General features: G+C 44.3%; 1 long non-coding RNA gene across 1 annotated transcript; it reads right to left on the minus strand.

Moving 5' to 3' along the window:
- Positions 1–12: 12 nt before the first annotated feature.
- LOC141972520 (uncharacterized) lies at positions 13–18,670 on the minus strand. Its single transcript, XR_012635403.1, has 3 exons — positions 18,567–18,670; positions 2,444–2,525; positions 13–125 (listed from the first exon to the last, which is right to left on the minus strand). It is a non-coding gene; the product is annotated as an uncharacterized LOC141972520 (long non-coding RNA).
- Positions 18,671–22,689: the final 4,019 nt, after the last annotated feature.

Genomic DNA, 22,689 nt, shown 5'->3' on the forward strand with positions numbered 1-22,689 from the left:
GAGGACAAGAGGGCCCTATGGCTGTGGTGAGGCCCAAAGGGTGTGCCATCGGCGCTGGCTCGGATGTGGAAGCAGAACAGGCAGTGTGGTGACACCCCGCTCCCCGTCACGGGCTCTAGCCTCACCTATTGAAAGCAAAATCAACAGATAAAGCTGCAAGACAAGATCTGCACCAAGTGTTTGAAATGCTCTAGCAGCAGTAGCAGATGCTGACCAGGGCTTGAACCCTTCATTGCTTTTTCCCTATAAAAAGAGATTTTTCTACCAAGAGCAACCCATGCTCCGCAGCTTCCAAATGCCACTCTCTGGACCTCAGACGGGGGACAGAAAGAAAGATTTTTCAACAGAGCTTGCTTCAGGAGAGCTGATGGGTTAGGGAGCTCAAAAAGAGCTGTCCCCTGACAAAATAAGGTGGGTAGTTAGGGATACAAGTTAGGAGAGGGTTTGACTAACTAACTAGCAACAGGAAAAAATAAATACAGCTCCACACACACAAGCACATAAACATGCAGAGCCCACTCAGTCATACAGCCTATTGTTTCCATACATAAAAATCCTCAAATTTCTTGATCACATTTATTGTCTTTTCCAGATTAAAACTGGAAGAAATTATATTTATGTCTTTTCTTAAAGAAAGAAATCAGTATATGACTCAGTGGAAAACCCTGTAAAACATCCAGTTCTTCAAAATTACTGACCAGAACCTCATCTGGTGTAGCTCAGCCTCGTTACGTTGACGTAACAAAGCATCTACAAAACAGAGCATCTTTACCCCAGCTTAATATCTGCCCCCATATGCTGTTTCTTTAGAACAACTTGTCTTCCCTTTTTTTTTTTTTCACAATATGCATCTGGTTTAAGGTGACTTTTCCTTTCCCAGCATATGGAGCCGAATGATTATGACGATTTACATTTATTTTAAATCACAGCCTATTAAATGGAAAAATAAATGCTAATATGTTGATATGGTTTACTTCTGAATGAATTATTGATATGAATGAGTAGTTGCAGCTATCATAATTACTGTTTATTAAATAAATATATTTTGAATTAGAGACCCTTGATTAAGAAATCACATTTTTGTCTGAAAATTGTTTCCCTGCTGCTACTATAAGAAATACCTCTCATTACTCTAAATAAAAAAAAAAAAAAGCTTGGTGAAATGATTCTATTTTTTATCTTTTCCTTTGCTCTGTGAACTTGGCAGCGCTTTGTGCATATTCCCTTTCACTGCTTCTCTCCTCTAATCAGTTAAGTGAGGCTCTTTCCCCTCTGTTGTCTGTGTGGATCTGTCACATAGCACCTAGAGACACAAAAAAACATTTTAAATAGGAAAATGCAAAACACAAAAACTAAAGGACTGAGGATCAGATACCTGAAAATCCTCTCAACATTTTCTTTCAAGCTGAGCACGTTTCATATTAATGGTGTCTCTTTAACATAAATAATGATCTAATGAAATAAATATGAAATCGAAAGAATCATAAAAAGAATTTTACATTTAAGAATGCCATCTGTGTAACACTTAACCTAACAATGAAATCATTTCAGTGCCAAAACAGCTCACTCTGCTTCCAGCACAAGTTACAGGAGAGGGTAATGGTTTTGCAGAACAGCATAAAAGTCTGAGTTCAATCGCAGAAGGAACACCTGAGTTCAAACTCGCTGCACTTCACACAGACAATGAATCTTGCATGTGAGTTTTGAACTAGCCCCTGTTAATGTTTCCACCTCCAGCCATCACGAATTTTTCATGCAGCTGCCGATTTTTACTGCAAGGAAATTTAGATATCAGAGGAGAAGATTTTGCAGGTCAGCATGAGAGTATCTTGAGATAACTATTACATGGATTCTCTGCTTTCCTATTGTCCAAAACTGTCCTGCAATCCAGAGTCAGTTTTGTCTGACTGAAGAGCACAGGACTCAGAAATGAGACCCCCTTTAAATATATCTGTAGCGAGAAATGTTCTCCCCACGAAGCACTTAAGACTTAACACCAGACTTAATGACAACTTTTAGGACCAGTGTCCTAAGTCACAGGGTTGTCTGGGCATGCAGTGGGAAGACATATCACAGGATGGAGATGCTATTTTGTGAACTGGGAAGTCAAGCTCCTGCCATGAGTGCGGCGGTGCAGCAGAGCTGTGCCGAACACAATGGAGATTGTTTGTTTATACCAGCCAAAGAGAAGGGAACATATTTGTTTTGAGTGAGCTGTGTTAGAATACATATTGTTTTATATGCCCGGGCCTCATTACGCCGTGCTAGTCTTCAGTATGGATCAGATCCTAAAACTGCTCAACATACTGAAATAAATGTGAGCTCTACCCACAGAACGTCTCCAGACTTAGGCCTCACGTCTATCAATGTCATCTCAAAAAAAAACAAATGTTCAAAAAAGAAAAACAACAAAAGTATCTTAGAGAGAGTGGAGGATGCTCACGTGCAGTAGATGCCATTCAAGGGGATGCTGAGGAATTACTTGGAGAGAAATCCACGTAACAAGACTGAAGAACAGAGTGAGCCTGAAAGAAAAGGAGAGATAATTAAGGTTTAGTGAAAGAAATATGACTTGTAACAGTCAGGTTTGTACTTCAGAAGTTATTCTGAAACTTAGAAGAAATTCTTCCTTCACATCAACAACACGGCCACATTAACATCTCCCTGGGCAAAGGTGGCCTCAGCCCACATTTTGCTTAAAGATATAATCATGTGAGCATCCACAGAGGAAGAGTTAAAGTGCTGTTCAATAAACAACCTGAAGTGCTGTACGCTGTATTCATATAAGGGGAGGTATAAACCAACAGAGAGAGACGTTCAGCTGCAATCAAAGAGGATCTAAGCCTAACTGAGTGCTCACATGACAGTTGGGATCATTTCGGATCCCTTCCAATGAAGATAAAATAGCATCAAAAGCAGGGAGGCTTTTTTTCTTTCTTTTAAGGATGAAGACACAACATCATTAGTCAAATTTACTCTGAACTTCCACCTCCTCATGTTGATTTGTACTCAGGTTGAGTAAACATATCTTTCCATCAAGGTAAATAAATGTAAAAGCCTATCAGTAACTTAATTGCTTAACGAAGGATGCAGTGTGGGGTGTAACACTGTTTTTGACTATACTGTTGAAGTTAACGACCTCTCAAAAACACATATTATACAGCTTGGCAGTAAAAAAACCCTGTTTCTTCTTGAGAATCTGCTTATAAAATTTCAAACATTTTCCAATCCTTTTTTCCTAGTATTGGGGAGGGGATGAAAACCTCCAAGGACAATTTTTCAGGTGGACCGATGTAAAATGGAGTTTATTCATTTGAAGCGCTGTCCTTTGCGGGCCTGCAAGCCACAGAGAAATTAAGCTTGAGAGAAGCAGGGAGTCCACAGTAAAGGCAGAAGTTACACAGCGTGGGGGAAATATCTCCAAATGAAAATGGCCACGGTACTGAGCAGGACCATTCGCTGGGGTGGGTTGGAGGCCCAGCCCACAGATGTCAGGCAGGAGCCTGATCTCAGATGCATAGCACACACCTAAGGACATCTGGGAATGTGCCCTCCTCTGTCCTTGCACACCTAGTGCCCTGGATTGAGAGGACCCACGGGAGAAAGCAGTTGTTCCTGTTAAAATCAAGCCGTTTAATAGAGGTGCAGGCAAAATCAGCTCTCTGGTGAGAGGACAGCAAGGGAGGAAGGTATGCCATGCATCTGAGATCGAAATCTGGCTTGGGGTGGGCAGGCAGGCAGAGTGCAGAGGCACAGCTGCCAGCCTGACATGATGGATCAGAGAAGCTACTAAGGAGCTGTGAGAGTCCAGGCAACTAAAGCAAATCAAAGCACAAAAAGGCAATAGGTCATCTCATCTTTACAATCTATCAGTTAAACAACCATCCACTTCCAAAGGCGTATGATGTCATAAGCAGTAGACATCCCAGCACATGATCACTACCATGATGGAGGGACAGGCTGACTAACAGGAATTAATGATAATAATTACTAGGAGCGCTAATAAATCTGGATAGGTGGTTCTGCAGTGAACCTCTCTGAGGAAATAACATGGTTGGGTATTTTGGCTGGATTCTATAGTCCCATATCAGTTTTACTGAGCCTGTTGGAAAACAAAGGTGTGTTCAGAATTGTCCATTACATGGGAGGCTTTCGCCAAAACCTCACCCTCCTTCAGTCAGTCAGCGGTGGCGAGTGCCACCGAATCAGCTTTAGCTGCTTTTTCCAAAACCCCGAAGCTTTCAGAAACATTCATTTCTGCTGGCATCACTCCACAGCTCATTGTTAGGATTTGTTCTCATTGGCATGCATGAACAGAGACTGATGTATGGGGCGATCCAGAGTGACAGCCTTCAGCCCCAAAACTGGATACCTGCTTCCCTTAGAGCCCAGGGACTCACACTTGACTCAGAAGGATATACACACAAATTCTTTCCTCTCTCATTTGCCTGTGTTAAGTCTAAGCATGTTCATCCAAATTAGCAATCAAGCAAACTGTGCATGCAGAAATCTGCACTTGTACAAACTGTGCACTTTTTTTTGTAACATTTCAAGATTAAATATCTTGACAAAAGATGAAAACCCTTTAACAAATCTGCCCCTAGAGAAAAGTAATATTTTTTTATTCCATTTACTGTCAAATGACATAAAGAAAGTATAGCTGAACACAGTCCTATAGGTTGATTTGTTGCTTTAAATAATGTCACTAACATCCAGATATCAATGTGATTGTGCAGAAAAAAAAAAGTTCATATTGAGCTAGATTCAATTACAAACCTAGAGATTGAAATTAATTCTGATGCTACACGCTTAGTTCATGTTTGTGTGACTGAGGAAGGGAGTATCTGGTTTACCTTGAATTTCCTGCCTTAAAGTGGTGAAAATATGACCCATCACATTAATTAAAAAATAGTTTTCAAATGTAGCTTAAGTGGTATTGCACTGGCAGGAGGAGACAAACACTTTTTTGTCCTCAACATGTTATGTGATACAGGGGAGGCCATTCAACATCTTTTTCATCAATTCCTAGGTAGGTCTTACAATTCTCATTCAAGAATTGGAAAAAATATGATGACCTTTCACAGTGAGAAGCCAAAGATTCTTCTTTAATAAAAAAATTAAGCATTTGTCCCTCAAAACCCATAATCCTCTTCTGATCACATAGCTTGAAACAGGTGCGTATAGGCAATTATCACACGTGTTAGGCCAGTCTATACTTATCACATTAGGGTATTACACCCAGTGTGATATGTTCGTGTTTAATACCCAAAAATACTATATCGTATCAGTGGAATTTCAACCAGCACACATTTGACTACCGACTTCACATATGGGGCTGGGACTAACTTTTCTCCTAATATGGTGATGGCACAGGCACTATTTAAATGATTCCTGAGCCTTGTAAATATACACCAGATGTATCTTTTGTAAATGTTACATTTTTCAACATCTCAGCATTTGTGAATAGTTGAAAGCGATGCCAGCCATGCTTTAATGGGGCACAGAAGCGTACTGCATTCAAAGAAATGGCACACCATTGCAATAGTCAAAATTACAAGTGCTGTCAAAAAGCTACATTTTCGCTTTATTGATTAGCACCAGGTAATGTAGCGCTCCACATCGCACCCTCATACATGCCTGTTTCAGCTACTGTTTCCCTGCACATGGGTGCACAGAGAGGGAGATATGGAGCTCCCAGGGCTGCCCCAGGGAAGGAGAAGGGCAGAGCCCTGGACAGCCAAATGTGCGCCCCCCCCCCCGCCCCCCCGCCATCCCCCCGCCATCCCGGATGGCCAGAGGTGGCGTGGGAAGGGGTGTGGAGGCTGCTGCTCCCATAGCCATGGTCACCACCTGTTGCCAAGAGGCAACCACAGAGATGCCCCCACCTTCCCAGGTCCAGCGACAACGCAAAGCACACCTTTCGCGACGACACTGATGTTGTTTGAGGCTACAATACGTTTTTCCTGCGGCTCAGGCTCCTGCTGCTTGGTCGTTCGTCGTTGCAGAGGTAACTCAGCGCAGGGAGAGGCATCTTCCCATTAGGGGCCCCTCCTGGAGCGCAGGGCAAATTTATTCAGCTGTAAGAAGCAGTCACCTCCTGAGCTTTCCTGGACCTCTTTTTTTCCCCCAAGTTTTTCCTGGCTTTCCTGTCACTGCAGAAATCTCAAAGAAGACTCTGAAGAACACGTGTGACAGGCTGTGGAAAACATCCTCTCCATGCTTTCTATCTGCTGGCACTTGCCCTACCCCTCATCACCCTATTCCAGCTGCCCCAATGGTCTCCCTGTTAGCACCAGGTGGTAAAAGGTGCCGTCAGAAAATCAGTCATCACATTTGCCTGAAAACACACTTCTTTGCAGGATTTGCCCCCCAGCTGTCCCCCAGATAAGAGAAAAGGCCTTTATAATGTTGCACAGTTACTATTATTCGCAAGGCAGAGTGCTTTTGCTATGTGAATTTTGCACTGGAGTTGCATGGTGTGTCTCAGTCCAGAAAATCAGCTAAAATCAGAGCTAGGTGACACATGACAATAAAGTTAGAGGGAATGGACTAGATGTAATGCCCCACTACAAGTATTATTTCCAAGTTCACAGACTTGCAAATTAAAATGTCCCTGGATTGCTGCCATAAAAAAGAACATTAAAAATCAGGGGAAGAGGTCTGGGCATCTGTTAGAAGCATCTAATATATACCAAATGTGTATGCTGAGCTTCTTAGATATATGCATTGTTGAAATGTAGCCTACGACTAATGTAAAAGCAGAAATATTTTAATTGTATTTTTCCATTTGATATTCAAATGAAAAAAAATATCTTATTAAACACAACACTTGGCATTGCTATTTTAATAAAAAAAAAAAGTTGTTGAGGAAAAGAAAAGCAAAACTACTGATTCCTTTCCTTATGATGATCAAATGAGCCTTTCATGTTTGTATCTTATACTTCACTTTTTAGCATTTTCAGGCAAATAGCAGATATCAAAACTTAGTAAATAATCAAAGACTTATTCAGTTTTTCCAAACTGTCATGCTGCTTATCTTGTAATAACTGATCTCTTAGGTAGCATAAGCTATTTAATTGCTACTGAAGATTATTTGAATGAAAAAAGGGACGACATTCTCCCTTACCCCTCAAAAAGACAAAACTATATTCTTCAAAAAGACACATGCCGACAGATAGATTCTGATCTCTTCTACACACGCACAAGTGCAATAGATAATTTTACAAGATTCGATAGGAGCTGTGTATCTGAGATTACACCCTGTCCTCCTGACTGCATATACCCTGTGGAAAATGGCTTAATTTGGAAATAAATTTTGTTGCTGTAATCTCTGGGCATCCAAAGAACCAAACCTATTAAATTATTTTAAAAAGCAGCTAAGTATGCACAGCAACTGTATTTTAAAGGGACTTTTTACAGTGTTGGCAAAGTGCGTATTCATGTATCCCCCTGACATGATAGACTGTAATGGCTTCGGTCTGTCATGTCAACCATCTGCATATTAAACAGTCCCTAAGTACACATTGACACAGCAGACCCTAATAGCTCTGAAGCCGTAACAATCTATTGAGTCAATAATATGCATGTTAAAGAGCATCTCCTGTACTTCCATCAATATCTTTTATCTTTTCCTTAATTTGTATCCTCTTTTTATATGTATATTCAGAGTTAAGGTTTTAGGAACCTTTATCCTTTGACGTGCTGCTGCAGATGTGAAACATGTGGCACAGAGAGGCATATGCAGTAGCAAAATCCTTCCCTAGTATCTGGGCCAGATCTTAAACCGAGCACAGTAATATTTTTATGCTGGCAGCACACATTCTTCCAGATAAGGTGGAAATAGCCCCTCTTTTCTGCTGGGCTGGATCCGGTGCTTATGAAAAGCCCGGGAAAGATTCCTGATGATTTCACAGGCTTTGGATGGAGCCCAGTGTGATGCTACTCATTTCCTATTATACATTTCCTTCTAATTAAATGAAATAGGTCACAAGGGGAAAATGAAACAAAAGACAAATGTATTTACTTACAGTAATATCAACCCCAAAAAAGACAATCAGAAACATGAGAAAAGATAATACAAAATACATTGTCTCTTCATTAACTTGAAATTACATCTGGTACCACAGTCTTAATTCATTCCTGTGTGATCACGAGATCTTTTATACCATGGAAGAGGGAGGCTCTTATTTAAGTATAAGAAAATGGTGACTTAACTTCCTTTGTCTAAATAACTGCAGAGAAAAAGCTTAATTTGTTTTTCCTCAACTTCACATCATCGTACCGTGGTATGATCCTCTCGTACCCTGATAACAGGATTTTCCCATCTTCTTCCTCTCCTCTTGCATTCTGTAAGCATCACAATTTGGCTGACACTTTTAAAAGTGAAACCAAAGTGCAGTTTGTTTCCAAAAGGCAAACCCAGGGACAGGAAGGCCACTTGACCCTATCAGCAGATCTTACTGGCCTGAATTCCCCTCTCCTTTCCACTAATTTGACACCGATGTGTCTTTGAAGCACTTATGGATTTATTCCAGCATATTCTTGATTAACTTTCACATCAGTGAGGGCAGAATCGTGGTACTCTCCCTGTCGTTTCTCAGGAGTGTCGATTCATCCTTCCTCTGCCTTGCACTATTTCATGCCCCCCAGGCACACCAGACCACATCATCTACTTCTGGGCCTCACTTCAGGACAGCATCCCCTAACGACAGGACAAGCACTGGAGGATCCTGCCCTCTATTAAGGTCTCAGCAACTTTCTTCTTGTAGCCAGCAGGCTTTTCTTCCCAATGCAATGGCAGGGAAGTCAATCAGATGCCCACATGCATGCCCAGGAATTTGTCCAACCATGAGGCAGGTCCTCAAAGCTTCAGAGTAGTTCATCCATTTGATCCCACATGCCACCATGTGTGTTATCAGGACAGGACTTTCTAAACAGTGGGTAACACAGTGCTCACAGCCACAGTATTCATTATTTGAGTTTATCCACTGAAAATCTCACAAGCAGATTTAATTTTGGGCAGGAGATGTTTTTTTCTAAATTAAAAAAATCTATTGAAAAAATCAAAGCAAATGTACAAAAGCTAAAGGATGGGTGCCATAAAAAGAAAGATAAAAGCAAAAATCACTGAAAGTCCTGCTCTTTACATTGCCAGTATTTCCTTTAACTGAGGGAGTCAGCCCAAGTGGAGCTCTGGAAGGGCTTATTCCTGAGGGAAATGATTCATTGCCAACTCCCTTGTTCCAGTTCAGCACCAAATAATAGATGAAATGCAGTCCTGCAGTATTATGGGGGGGTACAGCCTTGCCCATTTGAGGAAAATGTGTCCTCCCTGCACTTGCTGCAGGAGGTCTCCTTTGCTACTCACTCTAGTCAGCCCTGGTGTTTGCTGTTAAGCAGCCCAACAGCCAGGACCCATCCAGCCCTGGTGAGAATAGGAATGTCACACAGCAGTGACATAATGGCTCTGGATCATATATGACACCTGACTGCTCATCTGGTTCTTCTGTTTGCACTTAATGAGCCCTGTAGGCTTCCCTGTACTTACCAGAGTTACCAAGCAATGGCAAGGAAAGACAGGAGAAGGAGGGCTGCTGGCCACATGGTCAGAAAGAGTCCTTTAACGCAAAACCTCTGCACCGAGGAGTACTGGGTTGGGTAATGCTCACTCCAGGTGGCCAGCACTTCCAGGAATTGTTCCACTGATCTATGAGGAGAGATCGCCCAGTCCAACCCTGCGTTACAGCAATTGATACCTGTCACCAGACGAAAGAAGAGTCACCAGCCTCAGTCAGTAAATGAGCCAGATATGTAAGGGTGATGAAAAGAGGGTGAGTGAACGAAATGCAGTGCCGTAGGCGGGGTGCTCCGTGTCCCCCCAGCAACCGCCTTGTGCACACTGCAAGTGCAAGGTGGGGTCTCCAGGAAGGGCCTTGCCTCCTCCCACCTTGTCCCCATCCTGCACAAGTCTGACCTGTGTCCAGCTGCAGCCAAGCCTGCCCCAGGCTGACCCGATCCTGAGCCCACCAAAGTCAATGAAAAGATTCCCAGTTACTTCGGTGATGAGGGCTCCATACCCTCAGGCAAACGTGGGAGAGCAAAATTTGGGCAGGGCTATGATTTCACTGTCTATGTGCATAGGATGTCTCCTTTCCCACACGGAGGAACGCTGGCCACCCTTCCCACTTTTTTGGTTCTCAGTGTTCAACACTGCACCTGGAGTTATCTCCCATTTACCAGGGAGCTGATTTAAGTGTCTGACTCAGTCACATATGTTTGGCTCCCTTATCCAGAGTAAGATTTGGCCTACTAGCTGTGAAAACAGCTTATATCACATGTGCTGCAAAGCCTAGCCAGAACAGGCTGAATAAAGGATGAAGTTTAATCATGGAAATGTTGACCTACAAATAGAGAACAAAATGTTAAACCACATGGTATAGGGTGCTGCACGCCCCAAATATCAAGGAGAGGAAAGAAGAATTGAACACATTTGGAAAGTAAAGCTTACTGTTTGGGGTTTGGGGTTTTTTTTTTTTTTTTCTTTTTCTTTCTGCAGATTCGGAGAGTCAGACCCACACTGTTCCTGCTCGCGATGACACCCTGGCATCTGAAGAACAACATGACACCCACCACAAAATGCTGCTGTTGGCTGGCGCCGTCTAAAGTGGTGAGGTTTGGTGAGGGAGGTGAGACTGCCAAAGGAAGGCGAGTGGGGGTGTCACAGCGAGTGGGACCTGGCCACCAGCGTGACTCGAGTCTATGGGACCCGTACAAACTGAGAAGAGGTAAACATGACAGGGATGAATGCCCCTTTCATCCTGCTTCCTTGAACACTAGTCGTGGGTTACCTATAACAGCTGAGGGGGGACTTTGTCATTATTTTCACACCACCTTTCAGCTGGAACGTTCTCACCTTTGTGGGTTTCGCACAAAGAAGGGCAGCTTTTTTGGCAGAGAATCCGTTTCCATTTTTAATCACAGCCATCACACAAACGGTTCATCTCACAGGATGTGAAAACTTTCTCATAGGCTTTATTTAACATCATTTGAGGGGGTGCAAAAGACAAAGAATTTTTTAAATCAATAACTGTCTTGCTTTCGATAACTTGCAGGCTTTGTCCTTAGGTACGCTGTATTTTAGACAAACGTAGTTAACAGCAACTGGCCAGACCTTACTGACTGACAACTGTTTCTTTACAGGATTTCTATGTGCCAAGGAGCTGGACAGTAATAACCATTTGGTATTCATGGAAAGTACTTGCAGAACAATAATGACAATAATTGCTTCTGATTCTTGTGTTTACAACACTGCCAAAGTATCATTAGAGCCTTATTTATAGATAATAATGCTTATTAATCACACATATTTGAATTTTGGAATGTATTAGATTAATATTCTTTTGTAACTTGGTTCTGTACTAATGCTATGAAAAGCACTTTCTGAATGCAGCCCACTGGGAAGTGCTCGCCTCGGAAAAGTAAAAGCATCCAAGCCATCTGCAGGTGAGGGACAAAGGGCATACCTCTTCCTCAGCAGGCAAACACCAGAGCCAGACACGCAATTCCCAAAAGCAGCTCCTTTGGACTAAAATCGGGGGCAGAGTCCTGAAAAAAAATACCATGAAAGGTGTGATAGTAGTGTCATGCTTGAGCTTGCTTTTCGAAGCTCTCTGAAAGGGTTTGCTTTCCACTGCCTTATAAAGAAACTGGTTTGGGAGGGGTGAGGAAGAGGTCCATCTATCATCGCACTCTTTAACAGCCCATTCTACCTCATGGGCAAGTTTAGCCTGAACCTCAGGATTCCTCATCAGTCGAGATGTTGGTAATGAGAAATATAGTACAAAAATCACTCCTAATTTTGGTTATTAAATAATTCCAGCTTTTCTATATCAATGTCTGCTGCGATTCAATAGCATGATAGAAGGAAAATGGATTTTTAAAAATGACAGTTACAACAAGCAAAAATGTCACCCAAATCTAAATATCAACTGCCATATATTCATACTCTCCTTTGTCTCCCTGTAGCCCATTACAATGCTGAAAAAATACACCAAAGCAACTGCAGTACCAAACTCTCCAATTTTTGGTGTGTGGCCAGCTCCATAAATTTGCATTTAAACAAATAATATCCAGAACAGTGTAGTATGTCTTTTTTTTCTGTCCTTTTTTTTTTTTTTGTGAGATGGTTCTTCAAGCAAATTTAAAGAGCCTCTGTCAGTTTAGGGACCATATTTCTATTTATGGTTTTTTTTTTTCCTTTTAACACACTGCTGATGTAACAAAACTACCATAAGCACCAGAAATTAGAGAAACTGGGAAAGAGGGTGGGGGTGTGTGAGGGTATTTTATTCCATGTGTCCATTTTGTGGTTTTTATGGTGCTCCCTACACAGTCAGGATAACCTGTTCCTCAGTGTCACAGCCCCCATTGTCTCTAGGGAGCTTTTACGGTGGGAAAAAAAAAAAAAAAATTAAAATGCAGAAGCTTTAAATTGTGAAGAACACTTGTGGCTTTGCTGCAACTCTCCCAAACTGCCCCTAGCTGATATATTTTAACAGGCAAAATTACAAAGTGATGGTGCCCCTTTAAAATGTGTTTCATCCATTAATATTCCAGTGTGCTTTGCTTACTGTGTTTATAAAATGCCAGTATTGAGGTTTCCCAGGATTTTCGAACCTATCAAGACAGCCGGTGCTGAGCACAGCCCAATCATTTCTAGGCGAATCCAGGATTTAAAATAAAACAAAAACCTAGCAGCGTGGTTAGAGATGAAACCAAAGAGTGAAGTAGGGGCCAGGATGCAGAGGGGAGCCCCATCCTTATGTGCTAGGCACAACAAAGAGGGGCACCACTCCCACGCCGGGGACCTCGGCTCCTGCCCAGGGGTCGTAGTGCTGACTTGTCTCCGGTTGTGCTGGGAGGAGGGTCATGGCTTCACCCACCACTTGCAGACAAAGAAATTATTCCCCGAGTATGGGTGTCAGGGTTGCACAGAGTTTTGGACTGGGCCCCTTTCTCATTTTCAGCTTGACACCATTCAGCCAAAATTGGTCCCAAAACTTGATGCTGCTGCATTGAGGGGACTTTCACTGGTAATCAGTCATGGCTTTTGGTTCTCCTGCTTCTCCTCCTCTGAAGAGGAGCCCATAACCCCAGGTGCATGCAACCTGCTATGGGGTTCACTGGCACACAGGTGTCTGCGACACAATCTCCTCTCCCCAGACACTGGCTGCTTCTCAAAGCATTTGCTATGTTTTCCTTATGTCTCAGCATGTCATGGCGCAGAAAGCTGTCCCTCTAACAGGTCTTTAATATTTGTACCTTATTCTTTCCGAACAGTCGTTAAGAAATACCTGGAAGAGTTCAGTACTAAGATCCTAATTTCAGAAAGTCAGAATATCAGCATTTAAAATAATTCACCCTATTCAGGTTTCAGACTTATTTTCTTAATTGAGTAATGAACAATCACTTCTATTAGTGATGTCTCCTTTTTTCAGGGCAGTATTGGTTTAATCATTTCTCCTATCTCTCTGAAGGAAAAGGCAACGCAAAGCGTTATCACATGGGGAAAGGTAGGTTTGTGTTTTCTATCTGTAGGGCTGATGTTAAACCGATACAAAGATAAAACTAGAAATTTCCAGCTATAGCATTTTACCCTTCTTTTTTTTCAGCCAGAGATACCAGAAGTCAGATTTCTACGTCTACATGTGACTTTCTACAGAAAAGTGGGCGCTTTTTTAAAAAAAATTACTGAGTTTTCATGGTTCTCATAAATGAAGGTGTAAATGCCCAATGCCCTTGAAGAGGGGTACTTTCCTGCCGTACCCCTTTCCTGTGCCTGTATGAACCCCCAGTATGAAAAACTGGCCATCCTGCACAAAATAAGGAGACGACCCTACAAGCACTGCTCACACGCCCCAGCAATTTCAGCACACGAGTCAGAGTACGCAAAATAAGATCTCAAGCAAAACCCAAGCAACAACAACAAAGCCACCTTCCTAACTTTAAGTGGGGTTGCAACAGGGGTTTTTTGGGATTTGTAGATGTGGGATATGAAAATCAAGACAGAGAAGTGTTGACTAACTTGTTTGCTAACTGTATCTTGGTGGTCACAAAACATTAAAAATGAACATTCAACTGGAAAAGATCTAAACATAGAGTTCCAATGTCATATCATTTTATTTGCTGTATTTCTCACTAAAACAATATTATTCCGTTTGTATTTAGCATTGGTTTTATTGTCAAACAGTTATTCCTTCTGCTATCAGATTGCATGATTATTGTGTATTTATCCCTCCAGATACATATCATGAACATTTCTCTTCCTTATTTTTATATCATTTATAGCTACTAAAATTTGGAATTTGTAGTTTCACATCGTCTTCATAGAACTGTAAGACACAAGCAGGAATAAAAATAAAAACATACCTTTTCATCAAGTAGTCTGCTAACCAAAAGGAGAAAAAATAATCTTTGTATATTTCTAAATAGTCCTGTAGGAGTCATCTACTTTTACTACGTGCTATATATCGTATAGTTTCTCCCTCTGTTATGACATCTCTGATTACTTAAAAAAAAAACTTTCAAAAACGTTAAGGCACAAACCTTTGTATGGAGTACTTTTAGTATGCTTTTTATTCTGACAAGATTAATAATTATCCTATAAGCATGACACAGTGTTTTAAAATGTTGTTTCTGCTATGAGTTAGCATTGTGCATATGGGTATAAACGTGGAAAGAAATGTTATTTCACAGCAGAGAAATGTATATTTAAACAAATTGTGATAAAATGGTAAAACAGTTTAAAAAGGAAAAGCGTGGGGTTTTTTTCCCCATCACAGTTATTCTGAATTTAAAATATCTGTAGTGAGTTTCAGAAGGACACTAGGTATTTGTGACAAAACCGTAAGCTACTGAAATTAATGGGAGATAACTGGGGGAAGCATAGCAAATGTCCCAGGGCTTTGGGCAGAAGTGGCCAGGAAGAGATCTGCTGTGTGGCAGGTGACAAGCGTGTCCCCTTCCCACCACCAACAACCTGCCTTCTTGTGTGGCACCTGTGACTGGCTTCTGGTGGGACCCAGGTTATGGACTAACCAGACTTTTGCTGTCCTCCGCCAAGGCAGTTCCTAAGTGCATACAGTTCTCATGACAACCTGAGTCTTCCCAAGAACATGCAACTGCCCTTTTCACTAAGCTCATAGGCATCCAGCCCTTTCCATCAGTGCAAAGACACATTTTTTGCCCAACTGTTCAAAATGTCCAGTCACACGTAACCTATGTATCATACGTAGCAACTGCAATTATTGCTGGCCTAGTTCACCAGAGCCAAAATGGGTAGGATCTAACCCTTAAATGGCTTAGATGGAAGGTCAAGGTCAACGCAGCCCTCAGACCTAACTCCATCCACATCAAAAAAATGCAAAAAATAATCCCTCCAGTGATATTATCATCCACTGGAGACACCAGGGAGTGGACTGAGGGCCAGATCCTGCTCATTCCAATGAGACAAAACTCCAGGTGGCTTCAATGAATGGGACAAGCAGGATTTGGCCCATCTTAAGGAGAACAAGGTTTGGTTTCCAGAGGCTGAGCTGTCACTGCCTGCTGGAGCCGGGCAGTGAAACACTGGAGTCAATAGACCTTGTCCTAAGGAGAGGAGGACCAAGGGCTACACTCTCTCCCTAGTAAAACCAGCAGCAAGGCAAGTGGTAGCACCACGATTTGCCCCTGAGCTTTAGTGCTGGGATTCAACCCTGCTACAATCTTTCTACTAACTTTCCTTGCAGGAGTAATTCTTAAATAATGTAATGCCAAATGCCAGAGGGCTCGCTTTTTACAGCATCAAGCTGAATCGTTATCAACTCCCATTCTGCATTTAAAATATGATTGCATTACCTGACTTCATACTTTTTATAAAGGTCCCGTTGTGGTACGGTTTCACGAGGTATAAAAGCCCATGCAGGTATTATGGGCCGTATCAGTTCATTTCATCTCATTAATCAGCTACTTAAAAATGTTTTCCTTGCAGCACAGTAGAAAAATAAAATAAATGTTCTTTTTTATCATTTCCCAAATTAAATTCATATTCCATAATGACCGTATTTCATGTGCAAAATAACAAAATATGCTTACATACCTGACTTCACTTCTTTAGTGAATTGCTTCATTTGTAAAACGTTGCATATAAAATTGGCACCTAAAATGAATTACTTGTTTTTTCTTGATATGAAACCTTGTTTAAGTTCACAGCAATTTTAAATATGATACATTTAAAATATTAATATTTCCCATATATTATTCACTGACTTTCAGGTTTCATCTCAAGTTAGTGGCACTTCATATTTCAAAGGAAGAAGTGTTTCTTTTTTTCAGTACTAATGTTCTATTAATTCACTTTGTAATATCATTCTGGTTCAGACAAATGAAATTGCACTAAATTGCTTATGCCAAGAATCATGCTAAAGTTGTTGGCATTATATAAAATTCCATATTCCATTACTATTTTATAAGTTTTTTATCTCAGTGGCATCTTTTTAGGCATAATTCATAGCCCTGTTTAGTTAGTTCTAGAAGGACAAATATATGCACAAATATTTTTATGATGAGATGGGAGTGTATGTAGATATTTACATTAAAGTCTGTAACTTAAGTGACTTTTGCAAGGCACCAGATGCAAACTCCCAATGAACTACCTTAACAGCTTTTCCTTTATGAACATTTTTTATTTTGGGTAGTTTTCCCTTCCAGCATGTATTTCATCACACACGTGTATAAACATGCACGTACGCACACATATACATTTGTGAAAAATAAATTTGTGTGCATGTAGAAATACTTGAAATGCCTCATATGCATATTATGCAACATATGCCATTCATATAATCGTTATATATATAAATAAAATCCATTTTATAGATACGAATATAATATGTGAAGGAAGTCCTTAAAGGACCTATAAAGGCCTAAACGTAGACGGATTCTTCATCACATCCAAAGAACTGAAAGAACTGTGGATATAAAACAGAATCTTTTTATATGACCATGTACCTTTTATAATCTTTCCATAAAGTCCACATGGCCACATAACTATTTCCAGAGATGTGTATGGAAGTTATACCCGGACAGGATGAATGAATCTTTAATGAGTAAAACAGCATCTAATCCTACGAAATGCCTTTCAGGAGTGAAATAATTACAAACCGCTGGAGCAAGAGTGGCAAACAGCAGTAAAATCACCTGTAAATAGATGTAAGGAACTATAAATATACCTCAGTATTTGTATAGTTGACTTTGACTGTCATCAAAATCAGATGTTCAGGAGCTAGAAATCCAACTCCAAGGAATGCAGATTAATACGTTTATGTGAATACATAGTCTGTGCCTTAAAGTTTAAGTTTGCAACATTGTTAATAATGTATGCTCCTTTTATAATGCCTGGGTTTTGCTTCCTTGGCAATTTAAAAAAATAAAAAATAAAAAAGGGGGGGGTGTCTTTACATTTGATCCAACTCTTCAGGAAAAAAAAAAAAAAATCGCAAAATAACTGATGCAAATCCCTGTCACTTGTGAACACAATGAAATTATACGGAGAAGAACAAATTCAGGAGAGTCTCCTCCTCAGAAACAGAAATGAATGCCCGGTTCTTATACGGTCCTCGAACGCCAGGTTTTTGAAATATGAATTAGACCTCAAATGCAAATTAACCTCGAGAGGGGAGGGGGGGAAATCAGAGAGACATACCAAGTCAAACGCTCCTTTTTCTGCCTATCTCGTCCGCAATAGTAAAATAAGCTAAACAAAACAAGTGCACATCAAGATAGAGCCAATTAAGGAAAAGAAAGCGGGGCGGGGAGGGGGGGTTCAGGGGAAGGCACCTTGCTGAACACCCGGGGAGTGGGAGCGCAGCACCCCCCCATACCTACCTTATGAGTGTTCAAAGGAAGACAACTGGGGTAAATTGGAACCAGCTTTGATTTTTGTCATCCGGTTGCACCCGGGATGCGGGGAAGAGGGGGAGAAGCGTCGGTCTGGGAGGGGGTAAAAAGAACGCGGGCCGGGGCTGGGGGGGGGAAATACGGAGCGAGGGTACCAAACGATATGCAAATGAATGGGGTTTTTGGGGGTGGTGGGTGGTTGGGTTGTTTTTTTTTTTTTTGGGGGGGGGGGGGAAGGGTGAGGGGTAGAGGGAAAGAGGCATCGTCAGTGGCGGGGTGAGTGGGTCCCTGCCCGCCCGCTCCGCACACGCGTGGGGGAGGGCGAGGGGAGTCGTGCGGGGCACGGCGGGAGCCCCGTCTGGGGGCACGGGGCAGCGCTGCCCGCGGAGGGGCGCGGAGCGGTGCGGAGCCGGCGCTGCGCCGTGGCGGCGGAGGGCAGGGGGGCAGGCGGGGAGCGGGGGCTGCCTCTTCTCGGGAGCGGAGGGGTGCTCCAGATGGGGGGGGGGGGGGGGGGGCGCGGGTGCGGGGCCGCCCCCTCTCCCCCCACCTTCATTCATCGCCTCTCTGCCACCCCCCTCAATGCCCCCCCCCGGCGCGCACAGCACCCCCCGCCCCCCCAGCTGCCTCACCGCTCCCGGCGGCTCCCCGCTTGGAAATGGAGACCGGCAACTCTCACCAGAGCTCACCAGCATCCCACGGTCCTGAGGAAGGAGTTTGGGGCGGCGGGGGGGAGCGGGCGGCGGGGGGGGGGGGGGGGGGGGGGGGGGGTTTGAGAGTGACGGTGAGGCGAGGAGGAGGAGGAAGGAGGAAGGCTGGGAAGAAGGGGGTGGGGGGAGAAGGAGCTCCTGAAATGGAGCCAGCCCAAACGGGAGACGATGCTGGAGCAGGGGCTGCGTCATTTCGGGGCTGGGAGAGGGCTCAGCTCCCCCACCCCACCCCCCCGCCGCCTTCCTGCCCGCACGCGGAGGGGGGGGCAGCTACCGGCAGGGCAGGGGGGGTGTGTGTATCCCCTCCAGCCCCCAGGGCCGGGACGGGGCAGGAGAACCCCGCGCCAGGGGAACGGATAAGCCTCCTTTGGTCTGCCTAGTGATGCCAGAAAAGAAAGGGTCAGGGAGAAGGGTACGGGACGAGTCTGCGGCAGGACCGGTCACGAGTGGGGGCCCTCGGCAGGGCCGGCTCCCGCGGGGGGAACGGGGTCCCACGGCCGGACAGACTCCCGGGAGGGCAAGGGTAAGAGGAATGATCGGCATTTATAACTGCGGGGGAAACTCGCAGCCTTTCAAAGAGTTTCAGCTGGGTGAGTGGAAATGCCTTCTGCCCCTTTCACATTTGGAAGCGCAGCGGTCTTTTATGGGGAGGAGGGGGGAAAAAGCAATTTTTTTTTTCTTTCCTGCTGGACAGTGAGTCTCTTTGAGCCTACTGTCATGTCCTACAGCTGCAACTATAAACAAACTTTCCTTCTGCAGAGAGGAAGTATCTGAGACTGAGGGTCTGGAGCTAGCGAGAGGCCAGCAGCTACCCCAGCCTTTGCCGGCCCTCGCCAAGGGGCGGGGAGGTGGTGGCCTGGCCCTGCGTGGAGGGGCTGCATGGCCGAGGCAAAATAACTGGCCCGGGAACACCTTCCCTTCTTTCAGCTATGCCAACCCAGTGCAAAGCAGTCTTCTTCTGAAGCTCATCCCCTCAAAGGCTCTCTAAACTCAGCTTCGAATGCTGCTGTCCATGTATTTCTTTTTCATTTCCCTACCACCCCCGTGGTCCCAGCATTAAAAAGGAAAACTGCTTTTAGTGGGACTGAGATCACAGGTGCTGTCATGGAGGCCTGTGGTGAGTGTCCGTAAAAAGCAAGAGAAAATAGGGTCCCCAGGCAAGATTACAACACTGGTACACAACTGTGTACAGCCTCGTCCCAGCCTTGTACCGCACCTGCCACAGTAAAGGTGGCATATGCAAAGTCCTTAAAATATTGACCATAGTTATTATTGTTATGTGCATATAGATTTGAGCTTACTTTATGAGTCTGTATGTGTGTGTGTGCGATGCATGTGCATACACAGCACACATATCTGCATATACGTATATATTCAATAGTGATGGGCCTGTTAAACTGAGGAGTGATTTCTCTCCTACAGATAGATGTATAACACACACACATAGTGATGATACCTAAGGTGTTTGGGGGTGGGGATGCATAATATCTTATAAATTTGAAGTTTTTATCAGGCAGAGCAGATTACTTTAAGCGTTCAATTTCTCAGCGATCCAATTTTATTAGGATTTACTATCATTTGTGCTGCGCATCCCTGGGGAAATAATGCTTTGATTAATGTAATCCTGGACTGGGATCCGCCACATGCCCCTCTCCCAAGAGAAGGGCCCTGTTTGACAAACAAAAACAGAGCAGCAACTATTGCAATCTGCACTCACCTTTCGAAAGCACACAGACCCTCGCGCATACATACACACACACACACAAAATGTAACCCCCTCCTCCTCCTAACCCCAAATACAATAGCAGCATCTCAAAACAATGTGCACTTATTCATTTGCACACAATGCCTCTGATTCACTGTGGGCTGTACAGCCCAGCCCTCAAATGCACAGAGCCAGCCCAAAAAGGATCCTGCTCTGTCCCCCACTGAGAAGCTGAAGCATCTCTGGGAAGCTCAATGCCTCTCTGTATTTCAGGCTCTCCTCGGGCTCCCAACATTTCTGCCTCTTTGTTTCCCACTGCAGGCCTTTCCGCAAAGCGATTTCAAGTCTGCTCCTTCAACCCACCGGCAGCCCAGGGGCCCAAGAAACTGTCCCTGCGGGGCTCCCTGGCACCCACCTGGGGGGACATGTACCTCTCTAAACGGGCCCTGGTAAGTGAATCACAGACAGGCACTCTGCTCACCTCACAGGGGAAGGGGGGGGGGGGGGGGGGGGACGACGACGACGACACACGACGACACCCAGAAAACAACCTCAAACAGAAAGTCTTGTCACACACATTTTTGAAGATAAGAAAATAAAGTGTTCCTCCGCCTTTGGGGGTTGCTTGGGTTTGAGCAGCTTTGTTCTAGCCACCCCCCGCCCCTTCTGTTTGTGTCAAAGGCTGGCAGGAACAATAGCGTTTAAACAGGAATAAACATGCCCAGATCATAGCCCAATCCCGGAGAAAGCTTTCCCTTTCTTTACATCCCTAGGTGAACTGGCTGGTGTTTCCCACTTTCTCCCTCCTGCCCTCTGTCCCCACAACGAAGCCCGTCACCGGCAGCCCAAATTGCAGTTTAATGTCGATTTTCTCCCCCCGCCCCGCCGCAACAAAGCGGGTTCCACTGCGCCTGAGGGGGACATCCAGCCCCAAAAGAGGGCCCTGGCCGCACTTGGGCCACTTTATTTCAAGGCCGGATTAATAAACTCAGGGGAAGGAGGAGGGGAGGGATCTCTAGACTGGGGATGAGGAGGGATGCGATTTGCGCCAGGGTTTTCAAGAAGATGCTGTTCTCTCCTTCGTGTTTACCCACTGACCCCCAAGACGGTGACTCAGCGATTACCGAGCACTGGGTGTCTGGGGCGGGGGGCTTCCCCCCCTTCCTTCTTCTTTTCTCTCCTGATGAAAAACGATGCAATTACATTTCTGCATGCTGATCTGAGAGTTCAAATAACAAGCCTTAAACGCGTTATCAGGCGCTTGTTAAAGAAGCAAGGGGGGAGTGGAGAGGAGAAGGGAGCAAATCTAGACGTATATGCGTCTGTGCATGCCTGGGTGTACGTGTACCTATATATGCATATGCGTATACTTAAATATGGATGTAGATACATATTTACATGAAAGACTGCTAGAAGAAGAGAGGGGTTGTCTTTCGGCCCGAGACCCCGCACCCGGGCAGGATGAGGGAAGACCCTCACTTCAAAACAGCACCAACCAAACGAGAAAAGAAAGAGAAAGAGGCGCAAATCTCTCCAGGGAAAAATTATTTAGGCTCAATCTCTGGATTTTCCCAGTGCAAACTGACTCTCCTACCCGGTCTTGATCCAGTTTTCCCTCTCCCCTTCCCCCTCCCACCCCGGGGGGGATCCATCCCTATTTCGCATTTTCCTGCCCAGCAGCGGCTCCCTCTCCTCCGGCGTCCCGTCTGGGCGGGCCTTTGCTGGGACCTCGGCGCGGCCGCGGTCCGCTCCGCGCCCGCGGAAAGGCCGGCGGAGCGGGGGCCGCCCCCGAGGCCGCGGGGTGGCGGCGAGCTCCCCGCCGGGCTTTCGGGTCCCCGCCTCTGCCCCCCCCCCCCCCCTCCCCAACCCCCCGCCTCCTCTTCCCCCCCAGCTCCCGTTCTAGCAGGCGGCGAGAAATTGTTTCAGAAGTCGGATGGCGGGGCTGAATTTAGAGAGGGGAGGAGGGAATAAATGCGAGGAGATGATGAATAATGTTAACTTTTGACTGTAGGAGTCATGATGGAGTTGAGCGAAGCTGCGGGGAAATATGTCATTTAATCCCAGGGCTACAGAAGTCCCTTTTATCAAACGTCGTGATGCTGGAATTATACTGCTGTAAAAGCGACTGAGTACTTAAAAGTATCCAACATCGGGCAAATATATAGATTGGAGGAACGGGTGTAAAATGAACGCGCGTACAAACTAACCACAGGACCGTGAAAACCCCAAGCGGATTAGATAAATACAAATACATGTGCATTAAAAACAAAAACAAAAACAAAAACAAACCACGATAAAACTGTAGCATCTGCATTCACGCAAGGAGAACAGGCAGCGTGT

This window comes from Athene noctua, chromosome 1, assembly GCF_965140245.1.
Source record: "Athene noctua chromosome 1, bAthNoc1.hap1.1, whole genome shotgun sequence".
NCBI lineage: Eukaryota > Metazoa > Chordata > Aves > Strigiformes > Strigidae > Athene > Athene noctua.